Raw genomic sequence first — 11,028 nt, 5'->3', positions numbered from 1 at the left:
ACTTCTTCACTGTGGTCCGTGTTCTCACTCTTTCTCTCTCACCAAAGCATCTCATTTCCATTAACTTTTTCACCCAGAGGGTGGTACGTGTATGGAATGAGCTGCCAGAGGAAGTGGTGGAGGCTGGTACAATTGCAACATTTAAAAGGCAATTGGATTGGTATATAAATAGGAAGGGTTTGGAGGGATATGGACAGGGTGCTGTCAGGTGGGACTAGATTAGGTTGCGATATCTGGTTGGCATGGTTGGGCCAAAGGTCTGTTTCCATACTGTACATCTCTATGACTCTATAACTCTATCATGGTATTCAAACAGATGAAAGGATCAACAGACAAAGTATTTTTCAATGTATAATTTCAGTTACATCACACTGTAAATTTTTGCTATAAATTTTGTGTCTTAGGTTTGAGTCCTCCACTATCACCTGATGAAGGAGCGATGCTCCGAAAGCTAGTGTGCTTCCAATTAAACCTGTTGGACTATAACCTGGTGTTGCGTGATATTTAACTTTGTACACCCCAGTCCAACACCGGCATCTCCAAATCATGAAAAGGAGGGATATTCTGCATTTGTAGAAGGACAGAAGTACTCCCAGGCAAATGCTCACAAAGTAATGGGAACAGCTGGCTACAGAGGCCAATACTGGTTAGTGAATGGGGAAATTGGGTTGCTTTTGGTATTGTTACAATGAGTTGATAATGGACAGGCCAGCCAGGAGAGGGCAGTTTAGACTGCTGCATCTCCTCCTCTTTCTCCAGCTCTTCAGTTGCTCAACATGTAGCCAACAGCGAGGATGTACAGGATGCAACAGACAACTACTGAAATTGAAAGGTTGGTTTACAGAATATGGCACAGCTCCTCTATTGCAGTCCTAGTCATGAAGCATGCCGCTGGGTGTAATCCTGTATGGTACATTGGCCTCTTCCAGCTGGATATCAATATGGTGGCATTCAGGACGTGGCAGAGGTGACATTATGAATCCCATGAAGCACTCATTGTCCAGTCAATGTCTTCCTGCACTATGGGGACGCACTCTCTCTCCCTCGCCTCTCTCTCTTTAAGTGGAGAACCTCAATAACTTTTCTTCTCCAATAGTGTACCACAAACTGTAACATTTGCAAATATCTTTATACTTGTCTATTAATTTTGTCAGTCTAGGTTTGCTCCATTGATGGATTTTGTTTGGTTCACACTGTAATCTCTGGACTGCTGTCTTTAATTCTATTGTCCCACCAATGTTGGTAACAACTGAAAATTTGATCTATTTGCATTGGATTTCTCAACCCCAACAATTTATTAGAAACAGCAGTGACCCATCAGGTACCCAGCCAGTAAACCCTCACCTCATCCCAATATAATTCTTTGAACCAATTATTAGAACTTGTCACTTATTGTTTCATACCTTGCAGCTAATTTTACATTGACACCCACATTTTACCCTAGATCCCCACACATTTGAACTTAAGTTGTAGCCTTCTGCTTTGAACTTTAGGAAAAGCCTATTAAAAGGTGAGATGCAAATTATTGTAGGGTTTACCGTGACTTCAAAGAAAGCAAGGTGGTTGTTCAAGTGAGATCTTTCCCTTCCTAAGCTAGTTGACTGCTGCCTATAAGTTATTATCAAGATAACACCAGGTAAGATGTCAAGACAATTGATTCTGTTATGTTACAGTGAAAATAATACTTGTGGGCCTTCTAAAACATAAAAACCCAACAGGAAAAGTGAATCAAGCCTGGCAAAAAAAAGTTAAAAGGTTGTATTCAAGAAAGGGTTAACTGACATCATGTGACAAGTTCCCGTAACAAGATATAATAAGCTGCATCTGCGAGGATCTAACCAGTTTTTGAGCTGTTGGTGTTCTGTGAATGCACTGCTAGTTGTCCCTTGAAAGTTTCATTAGCAGTAAAGTGCATCAAATCATTAAATGAATCTGACATCTAACGAGAGGCAGTCATGTATCTCATTTGTACATAACTATTAAGTAATAGGTAATAAGCATATTCTGTTTATCATGTCTGAGCCTTTCTGTGGCCTATGACCTTGTGTGGGTATCCTTTTCCACTTGGCATCAGCAATGTTGACTAACATCAATTAGACATAAAAGCAAAAAGTGCTGGAGAAGCCCAAGACAACTGGCAACACTTGTGAAGAGAGAAACAGAGTTAATGTTTCAAGTCCAGTATTACTCTTCTTCAGAACTGAAAGGAACTGGAAAATTGTGTTTTTCTGCCATTTAACAGAAGAGATGCTAAAGCTAGTGGAATTAAAAAGATTGATTTAGATAACCAAGAAATCTCAGATGCTTCCTGAAGATCACACGGGCCAATGGGCTGAGAAGTGGCAGATGGAGTTTAATTTAGATAAATATGAGGTGCTGCATTTTGGGAAAACAAATCTTAGCAGGACTTATACACTTAATGGTAAGGTCCTGGGGAGTATTGCTGAATCAAGAGACCTTGGAGTGCAGGTTCATAGCTCCTTGAAAGTAGAGTCACAGATGGATAGGATAGTGAAGGTGGCATTTGGTATACTTTCCTTTATTGGTCAGAGTATTGAGTACAAGAGTTGGGAGGTCATGTTGCGGCTGTATTAGGTGCAGTTCTGGTCTCCTTCCTATTGGAAAGATGTTGTGAAACTTGAAAGGGTTCAGAAAAGATTTACAAGGATGTTGCCAGGGTAGGAGGAGTTGAGCTACAGGAGAGGTTGAATAGGCTGGGGCTGTTTTCCCTGGAGCATCGGAGGCTGAGGGGTGACCTTATAGAGGTTAATAAAGTCATGAGGGGCATGGATAGGATAAATAGGCAAAGTCTTTTCCCTGGGGTCGGGGAGTCCAGAACTCGAGGGCATAGGTTTAGGTTGAGAGGGGAAAGATATAAAAGAGATCTAAGGGGCAACTTTTTCACTCAGAGGGTGGTATGTAAATAGAATGAGCTGCCAGAGTAAGTGGTGGAGACTGGTACAATTGCAACATTTAAGAGGCATTTGGATGGGTTTATGAATAAGAAGGGTTTGGAGGGATATGTGCTGGGTGCTGGCAGGTGGGACTGGATTGGTTTGGGATATCTGATCAGCATGGACAGGTTGGACTGAAGGGTCTGTTTCATGCTGTACATCTCTATGACTCTAAATGGAGGAAGTTTGTATATTTGCCAAAACAAAAGCAGAATGTCAGTGAGTTGACAGCATTTTAGAATTCAGCAAAGGCAGACCAACAAACAAGGAAGATGATTTTAAATTGGCGATAAACATAGAAACAAATTCTCACAGTTTCTATAAGTATATTCAAAGGAAATGATTAGCTAAAATATGCATCAGTCCATCATAGGCAGAGATCAGGTAATTTAGAATATGATATAGGGAAATGGTAGGAAATGGCTAAATAATGGCTTTGACTCTGTCTTGCAGGGGAATGTTCAAGAAATCACCCAGAAATAACAGGTATTCAAGGGTCTGGTGGGAATGAGGTACCAAAGGAAGTTAATATTAGTAATGGGACTGATAAATTAACAAAGCCTCAAGACCCAATGTTCTACATCCCAGAGTGTTGGAAGTGGTGTCCACAGAGATAGTAGATGCATTAGCGGTCATTTTTCACAATTCAGAGTCAAGTGTGTTGCTGGGGAAAGCACAACAGGTCAGGCAGCATCCGAGGAGCAGGAGAATCGATGTTTCAGACATAAGCCCTTCATCAGGAATGAGGCTAGTGGGCCGGGGCTGAGAGATAAATGGGAGGGTGGTAGGGTGGGTAGCTGAGAAAGTGATAGGTGGATGGAGGTGAGGAATAAGGTGATAGGTCAGAGCAGGGAGTGATGGACAGGTCCAGAGGGCAGAGCCAATTTGGAGGCTTCAGACTGGGGTATTGTGGGAGGAGGGGAAATGAGGAAGCTGTTGAAATCCATAATTTATCTCGTGTGGTTGCAAGGTCCTAAGGCGGAATATGAGGCATTCCTCCTCCAGGCGTCGGGTGGTAATGGTTTGGCGGTGGAGGAGGCCCAGGACCTGTATGTCCTTGATGGAGTGGGAGGGGGAGTTGAAGTGTTCAGCCATGGGGCAGTGGAGTTGGTGGGTGCAGGTGTCCCAGAGATGTTCTCTGAAACGATCTGCAAGAAGGTGTCCTGTCTCCCTGATATAGAGGAGACCACACTGGATGCAACAGATACAGTAGATGACATTGGGAGAGGGGCAGTTGAATTTCTGACAGATGTGGAAGGATCCCTTGGGGCCTTGGACGGAGGTGAGGGAGTGGTATGGGCGCAGGTTTTGCACTTCCTGCAGTGGCAGGGAAAGGTGCCTGGAGTGGGTGTGGGCTGGTGGGGGGCATGGACCTGATGAGGGAGTCGCGGAGACAAAGGTCTCTCTGGAACGCTGATAGGGGCAGGGAGGGAAATACATCTTTGGTGGTGGGATCTGTTTGGTGATGGGAGGTGGGGGACGCGATCAAGGGGCAGTAGGAAGAGGTATCTGCGAGTTGGCGCCTGGCTTCAATGGTGTAGATGTTGGTGCGCCAGACTACTACTGCACACCCCCTCCCCTTGTCTGTGGGTTTAATGGTGAGGTTCGGGTTGGAACAGAGAGTGTGGAGGGCTATGCATTGTGAGGGCGGGAGGTTGGAGTGGGTGAGGGGGCTGGACAGGCTGAGGCAGTCAATGTCATAGTGACAGTTTGAAACAAAGAGTTCAAGGGTGGATAACATGCCGGCACTGGTGTCCAGGTGGATAGGATGTGTTGGAGGTGGGATAAGGGGTGCTCAGTGGGTGGGCAAGTGTCCTGGTTGAAAAAAGTGGGCCCGGAGGCGGAGGAAGAAACATTCAAGGTCTTTCACAATTCTACAGATACGGCAACAGTGCCTGCTGGTTGAATGGTGCCGTTATTTAAGAAAAGAGTGAGAGAGGAAGTGAGGCAGGGAAGGTTCTTGACTCCATAATAAATGATATGGCAACTGGTGTTTAAAAAGTAATTATCTGATTGGGCATTGTCAGCCTGGACTTATCAAAGATAAATTCTATTTGGCACACCTATTTGAGTTTTTTTTAATGAGTGTTATAAGGTGGAGCCAGTGGTTGTGGTGTATTTGGATTTCCAGAAGGCCTTCCCTAAAAGTGCACACAGGTGGTAAGTGAAAAAAAGTAGAGCAATTGGGATGAGTGTTAATATACTGGCATGGATTGAGCATTGGTGAACGGAAAGAAGACAGACTAAGAATAAACAGGTCACTCTCGGATTGGTAGTTTGTGACCAGTGGCATATGGGAAAGATCAGTTCGCAGGCTCCAGATATTGACAGTCCTTCGATGATTTGGAGGCCAAATGTAAAATTTCCAAATTTGCAGATGACAGAAAACTGAGTGGGAAGGTGTGTTGTGAGGATGATGCAAAGTGGCCTCAAAGAGATTTGGCCAAGTTGGGTAAGTGGTCAAGAAAATGAAGAAATGGAATAAAACATAGATAAGTGTAAGGTTAGCTATTTTGGAAGCAGGAAAGATGGTAATGCATATTTCTTTATGATCAAAAGAACTTGGGTGTTCATGTTCATAAGTCACAAAATACTAAGACACATTTGCAGAAAGCAATTGGGAAGGATAATGGAATGTTGGCCTTTATTGTGAGAACATTTATTTTCTGTGCAGGGTTACATCATGAGGAAGCTATTAGCTCTCAGCCAGGGTGTCAGAAAGGCATGATTGGAATTTAACCTGGCTCTGCTGTAATTTTCAAAGGATTGGTACTACTTTTAAAATAACATGTATAGCAAGGACAAACATTTAGTCAGTCAGCCGCAGTATAAATAAGGCTAACCAGAAATAGATTGATGATTTGAAAGTGAAATGAAGAGACAAATGATGCCTACAAATACTATTTCATGTAGAAACATGTTAAAAGAGTCATCAGGGCTAAAAGAGATATTCAAAAGAAAAGCACAGCCGCAGAGAAAAAGTAGATCAATGAAGAATTCTTTCAGCATGACAAAAGGAAGAGAGCAGACAGAGGAGAGGCAGGAACATTAATAGATGTAGGCAGGTGATAATAGGAAATATTCTGAATGAGTGCTTTCTCTGAGCTTGGCCTAATAGCTATTCCTGCTCCAGGTTTTGGCATGTCCACAAGGACTCTCACCAAATCTTGTAGATGGACCAAAGGAAGCATTCTGTCTGGATGCATCACAGCCTACTACAGCAACTGCTCTGCCCAGGACTGTAACAAACCACAGAAGGTTGTGAATGCAGCCCAGACCATCATGCAAGTCAACTTTCCATCTATTGGCTCCATCCAGACTTCTCAATTCCTCAGAAAGGCAGGCAGCCCAGACCATCATGCAAGTCAACTTTCCATCTATTGGCTCCATCCAGACTTCTCAATTCCTCAGAAAGGCAGCCAACCTAATCAAAGACCCCTCACCCTGGTTATAATCTCTTGAAACTTCTTCCATCAAGCAGAAGATACAAAAGTTAAACACACACACCAACAGGTTCAAGAACAGTTTCTTCCTTGCTGTTATTAAACTTTTGAATGGACCTCTCAAATTTCAAATCTAATGTTGGTCTTGCTTTTTGTGCACCTTCTTTGCAACCACAACTTGTATTCCTCACTCTGTTCAATCACACTATGATCTTTGTATTTTATGATCTACTTGTACTACATGCAAAACAAAACCTTTCACTGTTCTTAGGTGCATGTGACAATAATAAATCAAATCATAACCTCCAACCCACTTCTCTATACTAGCTCAGGGCTGAGTATCTACCTCAATGCCATTTTTCGGCAGTCTCCATGTTTCCACAATGTCAGTCATGTCTAGAAACTCATTGATCTCTGTCATGAATACATTCAATGACTGAGCTTCCCACAAACCCCTAGATTCCTCAGCGTTGCTGGTATGAATGTTCTGTGCAAGAGAGAGGATTGTCATTGAGAGCCTGTTGCTGTTGTGTCTCTCACACACACACTTAGGACCTGATTTCAAATGCCAGTCAGGGAAGTGTTGGGTAGATTGGGGGATCTCAGAGACCTTGAAGGGGGGAGTTTTGCAGTGAAGGGTAGCATACACTTTCTGAGGACCATTTTCCAACTGAAAGAGATAGAACTATCAGTATGACATTAGGCATGCAACCAATCCCATCTCAATTACACAACATGAATGTGTTTGCATTGTTTGGACATATACCTGCGAGAAGTGGGGCTCTATGGCCAATTTTCTCAAATATACAGGATTTCTATATCTTTTAGAACTGCACTACTGCTAAGGCGACGTTTTCACATCCCGTGAGCTATAATTCAGTTGGCACTCCTGCCTCAAGAGACTCTAGTCAAGAAAGATGCCAAACTATGTGAGTTAACAGGACTTATTAGCTATTCATCACAGAGCTTCCCTGGGAAATTCTGAGACGGTTTGGCTGACAGTAGGCGTTTTCTGTGAGTGTCGAGATTCTGCTGAGACCTGACACAGTAGGTTGAACTGGACAGGAATGAATGTTTGTAATGAAGTGACCGGGACATTGCTGGCGAGGTTCGAGTGAGTGGAACACATATCCAAGCTTGTTAACGTGAGCACAGGAAAGCTTTCTAAAACCATGCTTTCAGTAAATTGATGTGAACTGAACTGCTGGATGTACACATTTCTTCACTTTACCAGTTCACAAGCTACTTAATGTTGAAAATGTGTGTTAATAACTCAATTTTGTGATAGGTACAATAAACAAATGAGAGACCACAGGTCTGATGGAAGGAATTTTGGTCAACTGACCATTTTGACTGGCAAAGTATCTAAATAAAACTGGAAAATATTAACATCAAGGGCTAAAAAACAAACAACATAATGGAATGACTACAGTAAATAAATTGCTTTTGCAATTTGTTAAATATATTATGTTGTCCTTAAAGAGTCAATTTTGATTTCCATAGAAAAGCATTACAATTCCCTTTCTTCCATTTATTGCCTCTTCCTTGATTTTGTATTACACACTTCAGTTGCTGTCTCAAGCAGCCTCTCTCCTCTTTTCTTACTGTCTGGCTTATTGTCTTCTCAATCTTTACCCAGATTATAGCGCATGGTCCATCCAGTTGGCATTTCCTCACATTGATGTACAGGGGTCAAATGGGCCTTTATTCTAAGCTTATTAATGTGGCACAGATGGAGATCCTTTGACATCTTGAACATGACAGTCCAACATATTTTCAACAGTAAATTCCCAGTTACTGAGGAAGTGGGTCTCTTGGAAATAAATATAACAATTACACCCTGCCACCAAAAAAGGCCTCTATGTCTCGATAGCGAAACACTCCCTCGCTCTCAATGTCTGGTGTGAAAGAATAACGCCAATTTTTTCAGACGCCAGTTTGCAAACAATGCAGTATTAATCATTTTTTTCCACAAACATGCAAGGTGGATTGAAGCCAAGAAACTAACTGAAATGTTAGTTCCTCAAATTCTTTGGAAATTTGTCAACTTCCTAACCAGTCCAGATAAAATGGCTACAGTATGAATGAACTTATGACACTATGGTCTCCTTGACTTATTACAAGCCAATGTATAATAAACCTTATGAGGACTTGCCTTCAGTCAGTCTTTAGACCTGGTTTTTAACCTAGAAGGTGCCTAGGAATAGGGACTAACTTAATTTGTGTTGTTATGTTCAACAATCTTTCTCTTCTTCTGTAGAGGACCTTTACACAATATGGGACTGCTCTCCTTACCATGCCTAACTGAACACTCTTAATCTGTAAGCCTAAGTGGGAGAACTGACTGGTTGTCCCGATGTAGGAGAAATTTCAGACGTGGAGGAATCACAGCTGCGTTTTACCCGATTAATACCTAACAGGCCAACATTCAAATATTCTTAGGAAATACTGAATAGAAAGGAGCTTCAGCATCTCCGAGCATCTGGGGATTTCCAAATGAAACAGTGAGTGATATATATATAAAACAATTGAATCAGTATACGCTGCTCTATAGTGTTGCCACAACATTTAATGATCCCTTATTGTGTCTAGTTGCCATGTGACTGATATTGCAAGATCAGTTCGGTTAGCAAGTACTATTAATTAATTTGAAAACTTTTATTTGATAGTTTCATGGTACGTAGACAATGCTGGTTAAGCCAGCATTTATTGTCCATCCCTAATTGCCCTCTAGGTGGTGGTAGGCTGCCTTCTTGAAATCCTGCAGTCCATGTGGGTACAGGCACAGTGCTGTTAAGAAGAGAGCCCCTGGGGGGATCTAAGATGGCGGCGATCTAAGAAGATCGCAGTGTAGAGCTCCACATTGCAGCACAAGCAGGATAAACCTTCAACTCGCCCAACCCAGACATCGTGATATCTTGGGATTCCGGAAAGATCGTGAAGTCCCAAGAAACTTCTAAAAGTTAACTTACCTGGGGTTCCTGCCATCCAGAAAAGCCAAAGAAGGGAGGAGGAGCATCTGAGGACGGGTCTGCAGGATCCTTGGAGTCGATTACTTTCCAGGACCTGGTGAATGAGCTGGGAAACAGATTGAAGAGAAGCTGGCTGCAATCTCTCTCATGCTGTAGAAGCATGAGCAGCAGCTGGGAGACCTGGAGAAGAGGACGGATGAGGTGGAGCACAGGGTCACAGTGGTGGAAGGTAATGCCTGTACATCCAAGGATAGGATCCAAGCCCTGAAGATGCAGGTCCGTAATTTGTGCGACCAAGTGGATGATCTTGAGAACAGGGACAGGAGAAAAAACATTTGGATCATTGGTCTGCTGGAGGGTAAGGAAGGTGACCTGCCTGCGGAATTTGTTGAGGACTAGATGCTGAAATTCCTTGACTTGGAGGCTGGCATGAGAGGATTAAAGATAGAAAGGGCTCACTGGCTCGCACCGCGGAGATCAGGTCTGCGTCCTGGTGAGATTCCATGATTACCGGGATAAGGAGAAAGTCATGGAGGCATCCAGAGTCTGGGGAAGGATCCGAAGGCCCTATTTTACGAGGGCTCTAAGATCATGTTCTTTCAGGATTTCTCAGGGGCGGTGATCCAGGAATGAAAATCTTACTACAGTGTCAAGAGAAGCCTGAGGGAGCTTGGGATTCAGTACTCTCTGAGATATTCGGCGGTGCTTCGATTCACCTTAGATGGATCCATATATCTCTTTGACATGTTGGAGAAGGCAAGAAACTTTGTGGACAAACTAACCTAATTTGAACAATTTTAGTATATATAAATAGTGTTGTTTGGGTATATCTTTATCATTTTGTAAAAGAAACAGAGGACGTCCGGTTGGAGTTTTATCTTTTTTTTCTCCTCTATTGATAATAATTTGAGTTAAACTATGTCTGGCGGTGGTTGAGATGTACATTTTCAATTTCTAAATTAGGATATACCAAAGGATTGGTGGGGTATTTATTCCTTGTTTTTAAATTTCTTTTTATTCGTATTGGTATTCTATAGTGCATTTACACTTTTCTGCTTGCATTTGTGGTGCGGCTCTAGCTGGGAGAAGTGAAGGAGGCTAGGATGGTTAGATGCCTACTTATGGGCAGTTTGGGTTGGGCAGTTGCCCCCTCTGGACAGGGGGTGAGTTCCCCTACTCAGTGCTATTGGCGCTTTATATGTTGGATTATTTTTTGGTTTTCGTTGTTTTAATTTTTAACAGTTTTGTAGGTTTGTTAAATGTAATGGTTTTAGTTTATGTAGTTTTTATACTTGGTGGATCATGTGACACTAAGGCTCAGCGATTTGTGGTTCGGGTTCCTCCTCTCTGGAATTTAAATGTTATTGCAGAAGGTTATGGCTGATGACTTGATTAAATGGTGTACCTGGAATATCAAGTGAAGTCACTCACCAATTAAGAGGAAGAAAGTACTCTTGAGGTCTTAGAAAAGAGAAGGTGGATATTGCTTTGTTACAGGAGACACACTTGGATGACAAGGAGCATCTGAAATTACAGCAGAATGGCTTTGACTGAGTTTATTTTTCAGCATTTAATACCAGAAGTAGGGGAGTGGCTATATTGGTTAGGAAGTATCTCCCATTTAAATTTCTGGAATGTGTTAAAGACATACATGGAAGG

The 11,028-nt window shown here is 42.5% G+C and overlaps 1 long non-coding RNA gene across 1 annotated transcript in view; it reads left to right on the top strand.

Moving 5' to 3' along the window:
• Positions 1-480: 480 nt before the first annotated feature.
• LOC140477251 (uncharacterized) overlaps positions 481-11,028 on the top strand; it is a 45,973-nt gene continuing 35,425 nt past the window's right edge. The window contains exon 1 of the long non-coding RNA XR_011960688.1: positions 481-8,901. This is a non-coding gene — a long non-coding RNA (uncharacterized lncRNA). The remainder of the gene's footprint in view (positions 8,902-11,028) is intronic.

The sequence above is a fragment of the Chiloscyllium punctatum genome, chromosome 5 (genome assembly GCF_047496795.1).
Source record: "Chiloscyllium punctatum isolate Juve2018m chromosome 5, sChiPun1.3, whole genome shotgun sequence".
NCBI classification, from domain to species: Eukaryota; Metazoa; Chordata; class Chondrichthyes; order Orectolobiformes; family Hemiscylliidae; genus Chiloscyllium; species Chiloscyllium punctatum.
The sequence above is the reverse complement of the archived record's forward strand: the minus strand, read 5'-3'. Positions and strand labels throughout refer to the sequence as shown.